We start from the raw sequence: 17,046 nt of genomic DNA, 5'->3' as shown, positions 1-17,046 counted from the left end.
CTTTCTCCCCTCCCATTATCTTTTTATTTATCATTCCCTTTTCTTCTCTCTCTTGATGTGGGGTGGGGGTTTGAGGGTGTTTTTTTTTATCGACCAGGATTGCCCAGGGTCAAAGTATGGATGGGATGGGCTGAATGCCCACTTTTAATTTTCTTGTTATAAGATGCATGTGATTTGTTTTGTCTGGGTTTGGAGTGTGGCTTCAGCTTGAAGGAGCCATGGAGGGGTTAGTGGGTTGTGTGAGTGTCCCCCGTGAGCAAGGGGAGAAGTCTCCTTTTATTTGTGTTAAATGTTGATTCATTGTAGAAGTAGTTGTTAGAAGTTTTGATTTGGTAGTTTTTGTAGTTGTATTCTCAAGTTTATTTGAACTGTTTACACTCGGCGCATTATGAGAGGGATTCTTCCTCCCAGGGGATCACGGACTGTTTTGGACGGCTATGACTAATAGGTTGTGTAAATGGTGCACCTGGAACATTAAGGGGAATCATTCACCGATTAAGAGAAAGAAGAGACTTTCAAGCCTTAGTAAAGAAACGGTTGATGTAGCCTTGCTGCAAGAAATACATCTAACCGATAAGGAGCACTTATCGGTTACAGCAGGAAGGGTCTGGCTGGGTGTTTTTCTCATCCTTTAATTCTAAAAGCAGAGGAGTTGCTATACTTATCCAGGAGAATCTCCCATTTCAGCTGTTAGACCAAATTAAAGACGAATATGAGCGGTTTCTGATCCCGAGAGCTTCGATACATTGAGTGGAGTACAGGATTTTGAATGTATATTGCCCCCCCGGCACACCCCCTCAAATTTTTAACGGATACGCCCTCCAGGTTGATGGCCCTTGGGGTGCATCATACAATTATAGAGGGAGACTTTAACCGACTTATGGACCCCGAGGTGGATAGGATACCGAGGGGTCTCGCGGGTATACTCCCACAATCCAGGCAGCTAATGGACCTGAACAAGGAGCTGGGGTTGGTGGATGTGTGGAGATGTCTTCACCCAGAGGGTAGGGACTTCACCTTCTTCTCTAACCCACACAAGTGCTACACTAGGATTGGTATGTTTTTTGCTCCGTCAGCCTTTTTGAATTCGGTGCTGTTCAAGGGTGACCAGCTGTCATGGTTAAATAGCTGTCAGTGTCTCCATGCTGTGGGTGTAGTCAGCAGTACTGAGTTTGCGAAAGTGAGCTGAATTGTATAAATCCTAGGCGTGAGTCCTGATGGATAGAGATTGTTGGTGAGTAATCACTGTGATTGGGGGTAAATTGCATAGTGGCTAAGACTGTGGGGTGGGGGCATTGATGGTATATTAGTCTTGAAGCCCTGTTATAGGAAGTATGTTGTTAGCTGGAGAGGGTTCAGTTAGCAGGATGCTGCCAGGACTGGAGGGGTTTGATTTATAGGGAGATGCTGAATAGGCTGAGGCTGTTTTCATAGGAGTGTAGGAGGTTGAGGGGTGACCCTATAGATGTTTTTAAAATCATGAAGGGCATAGATATGATAAGTGGCAGGTGCCTTGTCCCTAGGGTGGGAAGTTTATAAAAAGACATGAGGGGCACATTTTTTACACAGAGGATTATTTGCGTGTGGAATGAACTTGCTGAGGAAGTGGTGGGTGTGGGTACAGTTACAGTGTTTAAAAGTCATTTGGATAAGTTAATGTAGAGAAAATGTTTGGCTGGATTTGGGGCAGGTGGCAGGCAGGTGGGACTATTTTAGTTTGAGATTGTTGTTGGCATGGACTGATTGGACCCAAAGAGTCCTTTTCCATGCTGTATGACTCTATAACTTGCTCTTACTCACCTTGTGTTGTGGCGTTACATCCAGATTATCGGGTTTGACTCCCAGCATTGCAGTTCCTATTGCCCTCTGACCAAATGACTGGAGGACATACTGCACATACAGGGCATCCCTCTTCCTCTCCATCACCTTCACGATGACCTGCCGTGCATTGTCTGAAACCTTTTGGAGTCCACTCTGCCTCATTTTGTGCCATTACTCATTGTTTGCCACGACTAGGTTTGCTTTCCATGTACCCCTCAGTGCCTGCCCCAGCCACATTGCCCGGAAAAGGTACAGACCACCTTTAAACCTTAAAAAAAAACACCATTCCGACTGGGACAACACATCAATCCTGGGACAGGCTAAGCAAAGACATGCCAGAGAATTCCTAGAGGCCTAGCACTCCAACCACGACACCATAAACAAACACATAGATCTAGATACCATCTATCAACCCCTCAGAAAATGAACAGGAAATGACATCACCACAAACCCCAGGAACCCCATCCAGGACAAACATATAAATAGAAAGCAGGAGACAACAGCTTCACTTCACTTGGAGGTCGCCACTGATGATGTTATCTAGCCAGGTAATGAAACGTCTGGATATCAAATCTACAGCTCAGCGAGCAAACCTACACCCTAAACCTCAACCTGAGCAACAAACCTTCACAAACCTTGCACCTTTAAACAGTGTTGGCTAGCTTCTCATTGCACTAATCAGCGTCAATATTAAACCCATTGGTGTCACAAGTAGCCGATAAAGCAGCATGTTCAATGTTGGCCGCATACAAATATAATTTTAATGCACAGGTTGAATGTTGCTGGTATGTTGAGTGATTTGCAATCCCAACAGATATGGGTTTATCGTGCATTAATTCCCTTTGCCCATTTCAGGGGCTGTACCGTTAGCGTGGTGGTGCGTATTAGCTAGGATCCTTCACTTTGATTGGTTTCTGCCCCTTGTTCAATCACTGATTCCAATCTGCTGGAACCCTCACAGAATCTGGTGAGTTCTGGAATATCAACCAATACCTCTGCTATCTCTGCAACCAATTCTTTTAAAAAGCTCACATGCAGGCCATTAGGTCCTGGTGATGTGTCTGTCTTCAGTCCCATTTGTTTGTCCAACATTGTGTCCGTTGTGATAGAGACTGTTGCAAAAGACCTTTCCTCTCTTTAGCACCTTGCTGCCTATTATCTTCAGCATGCTTGTCATATCTTCCACTGAAGACCAAAGCAAAGCATTGGTTTAAATTATCTACCAGTTCTTTTTTTCCTCATTATCAATTCCTCAATTGCATCGTTCGAGTGTTTTGCTCTCACTTCCCGCTCTGTTTCCTTTTGTATAGTGGGGAGTTATTGACAGTTTACTTCCACAACCAATTTTCTCCCTTTTTATATTAGATTTTTAATCTTCCTCTGCTGATTCCTCCAACATTCCTAGTCCTTTGGCCTACCACTAGTTTTTTGCTGCTTCATTTACCTTAGATTTTGTTTGGATACTCTCCTTGACCACCTTTGTTAACCAGTGCTGGTTCAACCTCTTATCAAGTAATTTTTTAACAAATTACTCCATGTTAAGAAATATCTGTTTAAATGTCTACCTCTGCTGACCTTTCTCTTAGGAGGAGAAAGTCAGGTCTGCAGATGCTGGAGATCAGAGCTGAAAATGTGTTGCTGGAAAAGCGCAGCAGGTCAGGCAGCATCCAGGGAACAGGAGAATTGACGTTTCGGGCATAAGCCCTTCTTCAGGACCTTTCTCTTAGTCTATTTTACCATTCTTTGTCAACATCTTTTTCCTCATTTTGCTTATTTCATTTGAGAACGCTAGTTTGAGACCGAGTTGCTCTCCTTCAAAGTGAATTTAAAATTCTTCTATCTTGGGATGACTACCCCCCAACAGGGACCGTGACTATGAGGATGCTCATCAGTCCTAGCTCCTTACTCATGACTAGATCTGAAATAATCTATTCCTGGGTAGGTTGTGTAATGTACTGCTCTCAGAGACAATCCCTGCTGGAATTTACTGTTTGGTCTTCCATGTTACCCTTGCCCATCTGATTTGTCCAGTCAATGTACTGATTAAAATCGTACATGACAATTGTTGTCTCAGAACAGCAACAATAACTTGCATTCATATAGTACCTTCGGTGTATGGATGGCTTAAAGATGTGCAGCAAAGTAATGAAGCACTTTGTAGCGAATGGAGCTGACAGGACTTGGTGATGAAAAGGCACGGATCCAATTGGTCACAACTTTGTAACGTCCTTCAGAATAACCTGAAGACAATATTAACTGTATGAGTCCAAGTGTTTTCAATACCCTCCACAAATTTAAAACACTGCTGCTCCTATCCTAACTCACCCCAAGTCCCGTTCACGCACAACTGCTGCAGTCGCTGATGGACTTTGGTTCCCAGTTGCACAATGCCCCAAATTTTAAAATCCTCCTCCTTGATTTCAAATCCCTCCATGTCCTTGCTCTCTATATCACTGCAAACTCCTCCAGACCCTCCACCCGCTGTGTTATTTGTATCCATCTGTGTCTGGACTCGGACGTGTCTCAAATTTTCATGGCTCCAGCACTAGGGGTCATCCCTTTAGCTGAGTAATCTACAAGCTCTGGAATAGCCTGTCTTCACTTCTCTCTCCTTATTTCACTTTCCTCTTGAAGAGACGCTTCTGATAACCTGACTCTCTGGCCAAGCTTTTTGTCATTGTCCTAAACTGTGAAGCTTCCTGATACTGTTTATTATGGTAAAAGGGTGCTAAATAAGTGCAACTTGTTTGTTTAATTTCTGTCTGAAAGTTAACCCACATAGAATATTCAGTCCTTCACGGGTGGGGGTGGGAAGGGGGGAGGGGTTTGTTGCTGAGGGAGTTTGGAGGGATGGATGGTGGCTCAGTGGTTAGCGCTGTTGCCTCACAGCACCACACACCTGGGTTCGATTCCCGCCTCTGATGACTGTCTGTGGGGAGTTTGCACATTCTCCCTGTGTCTGCGTGGGTTTCCTCCAAGTGCTCCGGTTTCCTCCCACAATCCAAAGATGTCCAGGTTAGGTGAATTTACCATGCTAAATTGCCGTAGTGTTTGGTGCATTAGTCAGGGGTAAATGTAGGGGGATGGGTCTGGGTGGTTTACTCTTTGGAGGGTTGGTGTGGACTTGTTGGGCCAAATGATCTGTTTCCACACTGTAGGGAATCTACTCTAACCTTCCTTCAGTGCACATATGCAGAAGTATAAACTGAAGGGATATGATTAGTGTAAGGTTTTTGTAGCCATAAAATGCACCCTCTTAGAGTCATAGAGTCATAGAGATGTACAGCATGGAAACAGACCCTTCGGTCCAACCCGTCCATGCCGACCAGGTATCCCAACCCAATCTAGTCCTACCTGCCAGCACCTGATCCATATCCCTCCAAACCCTTCCTATTCATATACCCATCCAAATGCCTCTTAAATGTTGCAATTGTACCAGCCTCCACCACTTCTTCTGGCAGGTCATTCCATACACATACCACCCTCTGTGTGAAAAAGTTGCTCTGTAGGTCTCTTCTATCTTTCCCCTCTCACCCTAAACCTATGACCTCTAGTTCTGGACTCCCCGACCCCAGGGAAAATACTTTGTCTATTTATCCTATCCACGCACCTCATAATTTTGTAAACCTCCATAAGGTCACCCCTCAGCCTCCGATGCTCCAGGGAAAACAGCCCCAGCCTATTCAACCTCTCCGTATAGCTCAAATCCTCCAACCGTGCCAACATCCTTGTAAATCCTTTCTGAACCGTTTCAAGTGTCACAACATCTTTCCGATAGGAAGGAGAGGTTTGTTCTTTCAACCGTAATGGAGATTGCAGAGGTCTGAGCCGGTACATTTCCATTCTTGATAACTTCTGACCCAAATGAATTTCATTGATGCACTTCCATTTGTCATGAGTCAAAATCGACTTCATCTTCCTTTATAAATCACTGCAGTGCATCAACAAAGAAACCCTCACAGTATTTCCCAGTAGTTCAGTTATTTCCCAATAATTAAAAAAAAATCTGAACACTGAATTGCTCCAAGTTACACTTTGGAAAGTGTGAACTTGCATTCTTCTTGTAATGCAGATGGAATACAAAATGCTCGTGAAAGCCTCACAGAGGTGTATCAGGATTGAGTTCAAAGGCCCGTCTCTTTTGTTGTCGTTCCAACATTGCTTTTGGGGCAGAGTGGGTGAGACCTGCAGCTAAATGGCAGTGACTCCTTTATACCCACAGCATTGGTGAAAATCACAGAGTGCACGCAACGTATTGATTTATTTCTGCTTGATCACTTATCAGAAGAGTGAATGTCTGTGTAGATTCCCCGAGGTCTTCACTGTAAAAATAGACATGCTGTTTCAGTTCAAAAAACCCGAAGAACTGCAGATGCTGGAAATCAGAAACGACCACAGAAATTGCTGGAAAAACTCAGCAGGCCTGGCAGAATCTGTGGCGAGAAAGCAGAGTTAATGTTTCGGGTTCAATGATTCTTATTCAGAACTCCATTAGACATGCCACATAAGTACAGTAGCTACAGGAGCAGGTCAGGGTAGGATTACTGTGGTGAGTAACTCACGTCCTGACACCCCAAAGCCTGCCCACCATTTACAAGGCACATGTCAGGAGGGTGATGGAATGCTCCCCACTTGCCTGGATGGGTGCAGCTCCAACAACACTCATGAAGCTTGATGCCATCCAGGACAAAGCAGCCCACTTGATTGGCACCATGTCCACAAGCACCCACTCCTTCCACCACCGACGCTCTGTGGCAGCAGTGTGTATTATCTAAAGATGCACTGCAGAAATTCACTAAAGATCCTCAGGCAGCACCTTCCAAACCTATGACCACTTCCATCTGGAAGGACAAGGGCAGCAGATATATGGAATACCACCACTTGCTTAAATCAGTTTAGAATTTCGAGTTTATTGTCAGATGTATTTTTACAAGAAAAATACAATGAAAAGTGTTCTAAGTCGCTCGAACAATGCTGCCTATGTTAATGACAGAAGTCATGGTAAAATCACAAGTTACAAAACTAAATATGATAGAATTCATCAAAGTTCATTTAAAGGCTCCTGGTCTCAAAGATAGCCACAGGCGAATGAGAATGCTTCTGCCTGGTGTACGAGGGTGGAAGAGAGTATAACCTGATTGATCACTCTGCCCCAGTGAATTGCTTTTCCCACTTCAAAGCTCACCAGATCTGGGAGCTGAAGGTCCCCTTCCACTGTCCCGATGAATGAACGCTTGCATTTACGTAGCACCCATAACATAAGAGAATCAGCTTATTAGGGTGTGGTCAAACAAAATTTGACAAGCTCCACAATTGAAATGGTTTTCAACAGTCTTACAGAAGAGAATGATAGGCAAGCAGAGAGGCTTGGGGGAAGGAATTCCAATTCATGTTGACAGCTGATTCTGTGGCCATCATCGGCAAAGCAGTGAAAATCCCAACGGCTGGAATTGGAGCATCACAGGGATCTTGGAAGATTGTAGAGTGTTGTAGTAATAAGGAGGAGTGGGGCTGCGGAGGAATTTTAGAAGTGCGGTGTAATTTAAAAATTGCAATGTTGCCAAACTGAGCAGTGGTCAGCAGCAGAATTTTCGATGAATTGAAGTTTCTGAAAAAGTGCTCTAACAACTGAGCGACCAAATGAGCAGCAGTCAAGTTGATCAGCTCAACTTTAAATTGGTCCCATTTGGAACCATGAGTTTAGAAAACAGACGTGAACTGTATTTTGAAACCAATTTTAAAGCTCATCTTGTCTTCATTTTCTCAGTAGCAATAGTTCTGGCATTATATTAAATAAAGGTCTAAAAAGTTGCATTTAGGTGCTCTGCATCGATGGATAGTACACAGAAATGGTTTGTTAAGCATTGCATCCGTTATGTTTTGAAAGGACCATTCGAAAAGCAACTCTTGGGTTTTAGTTTCATTATAAACAAAGCCACGTTACTTAATCATATCAATTGTCTCCGAAACCGGTTTCATCAAATTCTAATTTCCTGTGAACACCAGAAGATGCTCACACACCAGTGGTGATGCAGTGAGGGTTAAAGTATAATCAAGAACTGCAGATTGAGTCAAAACCAACTGTGGTCCAGAATAGCTCAACACATAATAATGTTTGAAAGACAGTGTCCCAGTATTCCTAATATTTGAAGATGGTGGGAGAGAAAGCTCTTCAAGTAGATAACAATGATTGAGGAGGGGAATGTGGGGGGCTCAGAGTCAATACAGGAAATTGGAGCCACAAATAAACTTTGTTCAGTTAATGCTACGTTTGATGATTAGCTGTCCTGAATGTAAAAGGAGTCAGCTGCGTCGACGTTGAAAATACCCAGCAACCGTTTCCAAAAAAACGATTCAGTTTTTACTTTGTGACACAGTGCAGGAGGTTAGTGCCCTTTTGCGTTTTTTTTTCCCCGAAAGAAGAAATGTGTTTTATTAAATCTAAAGACGGAGCCCTTCTGGCATACTTTATATATAGCAGATGCCATTTCTGCTTTTTTAATCAGTCCTTGAGGGGAGAGCTGTTTACCATTTATAAACATACTGTTTAAGACAAAAACAAAAGACCAGCACAACTCCCATTTGCCTAAACTATGAATCTGAAATGACGCACAGTGTTTAATTACCAAAACTCCCAAACACTCTCTCAACATTATGCAAAAGATAAAAGTTCATTTGTTCCCACTGGCTCATCGTCAATGCATATTTTTCTCATGGATTTTTTTTTAGCATTTCGTTTAAAGAAAGCCAGGCTGGAGTCTTGAAGCTGGTTTCTGTCAGCTTTGAACTGTCAGAGCTTGCATTTCTATGCAATTAGATCACTGTAGCATCTCCATCCCAGAAAAGAAAATCTGCACCAACCGAGCTTTTCCCAGTCACGTTGCCAGGCCTGGGTCTACGTGACTACTTCCCCGAAGGGATCACGGTGAGGGTGGTGCCATGATGCCCACACTCGAGTAGGCTCCGAGGTCTCAGTCACCTCGACGACAGGGCGTGTTACCTCGCTCACTGAAATCAGCCCGGGAAGATTGTAATTATTCAGCGTGCAATGTTGTTAGGCTGGCATCTCCCCAGTGAAACCATGAAGATTCTGCAGCGTTCTCATGAAAGCTGGAACAGTGACCTTGAAAACGGCAATAAACTGTTCATTTAAAAACCGCAGCAAAAAAGTATATCAAAAATCAACAATGATTTAGTAACTAATTAGAATTTTGTTTCGAGGCGCTGCCTAATTTCTAATGGGGACAGTAATTCCAAACAATATTTGCTGTACAGTTAACCTCTATTAAGGTGCAGTCTCTACAGCATGAGCTGGATTCTAATTTGCTATTTTTGTGCCTCTGATTCTTTTGCCTTTGATGCTGCTGGCACAAAGTAATCCATTGGGGTATAGGTACAGTGCCGATGCGGCTAAGTACTGCATCGATGTAGAGTGAGGATTTGGGAGACTTCATGGCTCTGTCAGGTTTTTAAAGCAGCACTGTGCTTGAGTTATTGCCCGACAGAACTGGCTGTCTCAGTGGGGGGGGGGGGGGAGCACAAGGGGCTTAAAACATTTGTCAAACAGTGCAGCTGGGGAGGGGTCCTATTAGAGAAGGTGGTACACAAAAGTTTGGCCAAGAGCCCCATCAAAGGGACAGAAGTTGCGTGGCTCACTCATATTCCCATGTGACCAGTTCACCTTTCCCCCCCCCCAAGAGGAACTGCATCCAGGCTGTGGCTTGACAAAGATTGGGAAGAGTCACAGAGCTGTACAGCATGGAAGCATTCTTCAGTTCAACTCATCCATGCCGACTAGATATCCTAAATTCATTTAGTCGCATTTGCCAGCATTTGACCCATATCCCTCCAAACCCATCCAGATGCCTTTTAAATGTTGTAATTGTACCAGCCTCCACCAATTCCTCTGGCAACTCATTCCATGCACGCACCACCCTCTGTGTGATAAAGTTGCCTCAGGTCCCTTTTAAATCTTTCCCCGCTCACCTTAAATTAGAGGGCATAGGTTTTGGACTCCCCCAACCTGGGGAAAAGACATTAACTATTCACCCTATCTGTGCTCCTCATGATTTTGTAAACCTCTATAAGGTCACCTCTCAGCCTCCAATGCACCGAAAAATAGCCCCAGCCCATTCAGCCTCTCCGTACAGCTCAACCCTTGTAAATCTTTCTTGCATCCTTTCATGTTTAACAACATCTTTCCTATTGCAGTGAGACCAGAATTGAACAGTGTGGGTGATATTCCAAAGCTGGAGATCTGGGGCAGAGTGCAATGATGCCATATCCAGTTGAGTCAAGCTGTGAACTCTATAGAGACAGAGAGAGAGAGATCTGGTAAAGAGAGGTAGACAGTGAAGGTTGGAAGAAAATGAAGTGAGAGAGAGAGATTAGAGAGAAACACAGCAGTCCTGATGTTTTCAACTTCACCATTTGTCTTTACTCAGCGAGTCGTGAGTTCATGGAATGCCCTGCCAAGTAGCAGTGGTGGACTCTCCCTCTTTATGGGCATTTAAATGGGCATTGGATAGGCATATGGAGGATAATGGGCTAGTGTAGGTTAGGTGGGCTTGGATCGGCGCAACATCGAGGGCTGCGCTGTATTTTTTCTACGTTCTTTCTATTTGACAACTGTGAGCTGTGTGAGAGAGCTAGAAGAGTGTTCCCCCTCTGCTGCGTAAATGCTATATTTCAATAGTTCCCAGAACCGTACTTGCAGCCCACACAAACTCCACACGTCCAGGCAAGCACTCAGCAAAATGCGGTCAAAACCTCTGTTCCCTAGATCATTGCCCGAGAAATGTTGTCGGAATTCTATCAAGCCTCCTCCAGCCAATCATTCTCATGTTACAAGAGGCTGTGAATATGTGCTGAGGTAAATACTGGCTCAGAAATTAAACTGCTGTCCTGCACTATATCTCCAAAAGATCTCTGCAACCAAGTATTGATTTTTTTCCCTTCTTTCCACCTTTAATTCTTATCCTTATGACTTTTGAGGTTCCTTCTGTCATCCAATAATTTGTCCCTTTCCTGCTGCTGGCTTTTGGCCCTCCACACCTATCAGGACGCTCTCTTCAATTCTCGCTGTGTTCTCCCTTCCATAAACTGGATTGAAATAAAGTGCCAAATCTGTGTCTTGTTGTGGCCTCAAAGCTCGGCTTCAATCTGCCGTGTTGCGGTGTTTGAAATGTTCCATCCCCCTTAATAAATGTTAGATTCTTTTGAAGTAGTCAACACTGCATTCACAGCACTGGGGTCTATTGCCCTTCCACAATATGACTTCAAGATCTATCCCTTTTACCAAGCACTTGCCCTAATACTGCCTGATCTTGCTAGATGTTACAGTTTATCAGATATTGATCCTGTGAATTGTCTTAGGATATTTCATGACATAAAGCATGTTATCGACGTTGTTATTGGGACCAGAGTTTTCGTTACGTCATTTGTATTTCTAGAGAATAATAACAGTCATGTGACAGCATTCTGCACAAGTGGCAACATTGGTTATCAAGTCACGGTGGCCTCCATTTCATTCTGAGATACCCAAGGTAACCTCTGCAGATCTATAAAATTCCCTGGAATGGTTGCCAATGTTATTTATTTAGTTCTGCTTCCTTCTGCTCCTTTGGATAGACGAACCAAAAAGATTGCTGATATCATAGAGTGGCTAAGTCAACTCCTCTTCCCTTCATGTCTGTGCTGGCTCTCGATAAGGGCATCACAGCTAGAACCACACCCACCATAGCCCTATAAATTTTTCCTCTTCTGCTAATTATGCAGTTTTCTTTGAATTAGCTCCTCCATGCCCTCAGGCAGTGCATCCAGACACCAGTTATTCACTGCATCACAAAGATTTTCCTCATCTCACCTATGATTCTTTTGCCAATGAATTGGCGTTCCAGGTTTTCAATACTTTGATCAACGGGAACAGTGACCTCTCAGTTCAGACTCATAAGTCTCTACATGTCCTCATGTCTGAGCAGATCAGCTCCAGTATCTTCAGTTTTTCCTCAGGAATGACACCCCCTTCATCCCTAGAAACATTCTCTCAAATCTGTTTGACACACTCACTAATGCGCTTGCACCTTCCGAAAATATGGTGCCCCGAATTGGACTCAATACTGCAGTTTAGTCCCATTCAGTGTTCGATAAATGATCATCATAACTTCCTTGCTTTTCTACTGTGTTTTTTGATTTATAACCTTACAGTGTGGACTTTCTCTGTCCTGTATTTTTGTAGAATCAGTTAATAAATCCTTTCCAATCATGGAAAGGAAGATCACTCGGTACTGAAAACAAAAAAAAGTGCTGGATATCACAGGGGTCAGGTGGCAACCGTGGAGAGAGAGCAAGCTAACTTTTCGAGTCTAGATGACTCCTCTTCAGAGCTGGCTGCTGCCTGACCCGCTGTGATTTCCAGCATTTTTTGTTTTCCATACAGATTCCAGCATCTGCAGTGATTTGCTGCAAGACCATTCAGCAGGTAGACTAGCACTGACAAAGAGATGATGCAGCACAAGAAGCTCATTCTGTAGATTATCAAACACTGTCACAACCACTGTGTGATAATACTGTGTATTCAGGCAAGGCTGATTCCTTGATGCATTTTGACAATGTTACTATGGACGTACTGCTTAAATGTTTCACATTGTAAAAAGTACCCAGATTAATCTTTTTATGTCTTTTCACCGTAGTGTTTTCATTGCTCTCCAAAGGGAACAGAACATAATCCTTAGCACATTTTTTTGATTTCTTCATTTCAGCACATGCTTGACAATGCTTCTATAGTCAGTGAGACCCATGGTTCCTATATTGCCTTCTTTACTACACATTGCTTATTTTTTGTTCCTATTATTATTGGAGTCTATAATAATTTAACATGCTTGTGAAGAAATTTGTGGATAAAAGAAAGGGTACAATCAACATAAAAATCTAACATTGATAGTGGTTATTAACTGGAGTCCTAGTTCCATGCTGCTTCTTTTATTAAACTGGGTTTAAGAACTAAAATTACATCATATCATGCCTGGCTTTCATTTTTCCGTCCTTTAATTCACACAAAACGATAGCATCCTGTAGCGAGCACTTACTTTGGACACTTGCAAATGCAGGGCTCATCAGAGATGTTTTAAATGTCCTGCAGTGTCTTTTTTTGATTACGTTAAAAAGAACACGGTGTCATTTTCAAAGAGTTTGTCACTCAGTAATTGGTGGTATTTAGAAATTATTATTTTACCTGCATATGTAACAAAGCTTCACTACATTAAACTTATTGTTTGGAGTCAAAGGGAGGGAAATTAACTAGCAAAGAATTGTTCCTAAAAGTATGAGCGTATGAAATAGGTTCAGGCTTAGACCATTCAGCTTCTGAAGTCTGTTTGGCCATTCATGTTGAATTCCATACTTGCACCTACTTTCGATAAAGGTTGGTTTCCCTACCTTAGAAGAATCTATCCACTTCCATCTTAACAAATGTTCAATGATCTCTCCTCCACTGCGTCCTGAGGCAAACAGTTCAAATGTCTGAGAAAAATTTCTCATCCAGTCAATGTGGAGGACGTGGTGGTAATGTTGCTTGACTAGTAATCCAGAAACCCAGGTTAATCATAGAGTAGTAGTGTCATAGATATGTACAGCATGGAAACAGACCCATCAGTCCAACTTGTCCATGCTGACCATCTTAAATTAGTCTAGTCCCATTTGCCAGCATTTGGCCTATATCTCTCTAAACTCTTCCTATTCATATACCCATTCAGATGCCTTTTAAATTGTACCAGCCTCCACCACTTCCTCTGGCAGCTCATTCCATACACACATCACCCTCCGTGTGAAAATGTTGCCCCTTAGATCTCTTTTATATCTTTCCCTTCTCACCTTAAACCTAAGCTCTTTAGTTTTGGCCTCCACTACCCTGAGGAAAAGACCTTGTCTATTCACCTTATCCATGCCCCTTATGATTTTATAAAGCTCTTTAAGGTCACCCCTCAGCCTCCGATGCTCCAGGGAAAATAGCCCCAGCCTATTCAGCCTCTCCCTATAGCTCATACCTCCAACCCCGGCAACGTCCTTGGAAATCTTTTCTGAACTGCTTCAATGTTTTGAAACATGCGTTTAAATCCCAGCATGGCTGAATGGTCTGAGCCTATTTCATACGTGCAGACCTTTATAAATGATTCTCTGCTCATTACATTTTCTCCCTTTGACTCCAAACAACAGGTTTGTCTAATTGCAGGCATGTAACCATTGTCATAAAAACCCATTTGATTCAGTAATTCCTTTTCGGGAAGGAAATCTGCCATCCTAACCTGGACTGAGCAGCCATGTGAGTCCAGACCCATAGCAATGTAATTGATTCTTAACTGCCCTCTAGGCAATTAGGGAGGGGAAATATTTGCTGCAATAGCCAATGACATCTATATCTTTTTGACTTGATTCGATTTATTATTGTCACATGTACCTAGGCACAGTGAAAGGTTTTGTTTCACATGCAGTACAGGCAGATCATAACATACAAAGGGAATAAAGGTATCACAACAGAGTGAGGAATGTAATGTTATGGCTGCAGAGAAGGTACGTAAAGAGTGAGATCAACAACCAAAATATAATAAATATGGTTGTTTTTACATTATTCTTAATTGGTTTCTGGAATGTGGCACCAGTGTCTAGACCATCATTTATTGTCCAACCCTAATCACCCTGCAGCAAGTAATGGAGAGCTGCCTTCTTGAATTGCTAACCTTTTGGGCTATAGGTAAATCCACAGTGCTATTAGGACGGGACTTCCAGGGGTTGACACCCCACAGCAACACTGAAGCAACAGCAATATATTGCCAAGTCATGATGGTAATGGTGGATCAGTGGTTAGCAGTGCTGCCTCACAAGCACCAGAGTCCCAAGTTCGATTCCAGCCTCGGACGACTGTCTGTGTGTAGTTTGCACACTCTCTCCGTGTCTGCGTGGGTTTCCTCCTGGTGCTCCGGTTTCCTCCCACAGTCCAAAAGATGTGCAGGTCAGGTGAATTGGCCATGCTAAATTGCCCATAGTGTTAGGTGCATTAGTCAGAGGGAAAATGGGTCTGGGTGGGTTACTCTTTGGAGGGTCAGTGTGGATTGGTTGGGCCGAAGAACCTGTCTCCACACTGTATGGAATCTAATCTAATTTAGTTGGCTTGGAGGGCATCTTACAGGAAATGGTGTTCTCACATATCTGCTGCCCATGCCCTTTGAGGTGGTAGAGTTTGTGGGTTTGAAGGGTGTTGTTGGAGCAATGTTGATGAGTTGCTGAACTATGTAAATTCTTTCCCAGGTTTGGGATGTTGCAGAGCACCTTATCAGCAATGAAGTACTTTTGAAGTCGTGCGATTACAGTCATACAGGAACGATAGCAGTCAATTTGCACATAGGAAGCTCCCAGAAGCAGCAATGTGAACATTATCCTATTTTAGCCTTATGATTTAAGAAGTAAGCATTAGCCAGTATGCATTGGAGAATTTATCATTTTTTTTAGGGAGGACAAATGAAGTTTAACCTCTCATCCAAAGACAGCTGGATCTTAGAACCGGGAAGACGCAAAAGCATAGTGGGCAGTTTGCGCTGCTTCCGAAGACAAGAGGAGATGGATGACACACAGGGAGTTTTTTTTTTTTGGCACCATTTCATAACCATCAACTTTTCCAGTCCAGTGTAGCAGCCCATCTATGTTGCTGAGATTTTAAATAGTAAATTGCTATATACTTGGTTTAATCTATGCTAATTTTGAGCTGTGCAATTAGATCTTTTATACACTGGACTGGATTATCATGGAAGAAACTTGTTTTTCTGACATAACAAAGTAAAATGCTTATTATTGATAACTCTATGATTTCTGTCTCTTTCCATGGAAACTGTGCAGTGCATTTTCAAAAGAAAACCATTTTGATCTTTTAGTTCTTATTTCCTGTGTTTGCAACCTGGACAATGTCTTCTCCTAGTTATAATTTCCTTCAGATCTCCCCTACTATTATGACAGCAGGTTTTCATGTACCTTTTGCAAATTGTTTTTCCATATTTAACCAGGATATTATTCCCTTCTGTATCAGCTCTCCTCTGTCACAACAGCTGCAGTTCAATTGCTAGCACCCTTGCCTCTCAGTCTGTAGGTTATAGTTTCAGCTCCCACTCCAGAGACGTGAGCATTGAAAAGTAGACTGCACTCTGACAGAGGACTGAGGGGAGTTGCAGACTTTCAGATGTGATGTTAAACCAAATGATTCCTCTGCTCTCTCTCAGGTAAATTTTTTTTTAAAAAGCCCATGTCCATTATTTGGGAAAACAACAGGAGAGGTCATTCTGCCTCACTGAAACTGATGACTGATTCGTTAATACAGTGTTTATTATAGTGACTGCAATGTACAAATACTTCATTGAATGTGAAGCACTTTGGGAGAGCCTGAGGTTGTGAAAGGTGCTATATAAATGCAGTCATTCTATGTAGTCTTAGTAGTAGATTTGCCTGTATTTATTACATTGCGTTTATTGTCATTTCTTTTCCATCTTTTTGAATTTAGAAAATTAGTTTTTCATTCTCTAAGCTTTGTTCTTAGATCTTATAGAACTGCTTTGACCCATTGGCTTGTTTGTTTTAATTCCCATTACATGAACGTCTAAGTTTGTGCAGTTTTGAATCTCCTCCGAACTTCTACCCTACCTTTGTTCTTCCTTCCTCTGGTATCTGCTGCGTCACAACCACTAGCGCTTGAGTCATTCTCCATTAACAACTGTTTGACCTGAAACGCGGTTAACCACTTCTTTCCCTTTACCCCACTTGTGCCTCTTCCTACCTAAGTGTTTTCATTTTACGCCAGCGCTAATCTTTGCCCAGGTATTTTTATTTTTTGCTCTGATGTCCATGGTTTCCCCCAGGATGCAATTGATGTTTCAAATGCAGCTTCAGTTGTACAGTGCACGCCCGACAGAAGGAGGCTTCACAAACTCTCACAGTCAGAGAACCCCTACAGTATGGAAGCAGACCGTTCGGCCCATTGAGTCCATGGATCCTCCAAAGAGCACCCCCCCCAAACACCACCACCACCCAGTAACCCTGCATTGCCCATGGCCAATCCACCTGAACTGACTTCAGACTTTCCTTCACATGGCTCTTGGTTCACCGTGAGGGGGCAACAAACCCCAGTGTATTCTTCATAATGATGAAGTGAATGCGTGTTACTCATGCAAAATGATCTCAATATGG

The 17,046-nt window shown here is 42.9% G+C and overlaps 1 protein-coding gene across 8 annotated transcripts in view; it reads left to right on the top strand.

Moving 5' to 3' along the window:
• The window catches only part of LOC122541051 (multiple C2 and transmembrane domain-containing protein 2-like), a 476,548-nt gene that overhangs the window by 395,508 nt on the left and 63,994 nt on the right, over positions 1 to 17,046 (top strand). Inside the window, exon 20 of one of the 8 annotated variants that reach the window (XR_006309501.1) lies at positions 15,325 to 16,085. The exons of the other annotated variants lie outside the window; for them this stretch is intronic. The gene's annotated coding sequence lies outside the window, so the exon portion shown is untranslated. The remainder of the gene's footprint in view (positions 1 to 15,324; positions 16,086 to 17,046) is intronic. 8 annotated transcript variants of the gene reach the window in all.

Source organism: Chiloscyllium plagiosum, chromosome 36 (assembly GCF_004010195.1).
Source record: "Chiloscyllium plagiosum isolate BGI_BamShark_2017 chromosome 36, ASM401019v2, whole genome shotgun sequence".
In the NCBI taxonomy this organism is placed as follows: domain Eukaryota; kingdom Metazoa; phylum Chordata; class Chondrichthyes; order Orectolobiformes; family Hemiscylliidae; genus Chiloscyllium; species Chiloscyllium plagiosum.
Note: the sequence above shows the minus strand (reverse complement) of the source record. Positions and strands in the feature narration are given on the sequence as shown.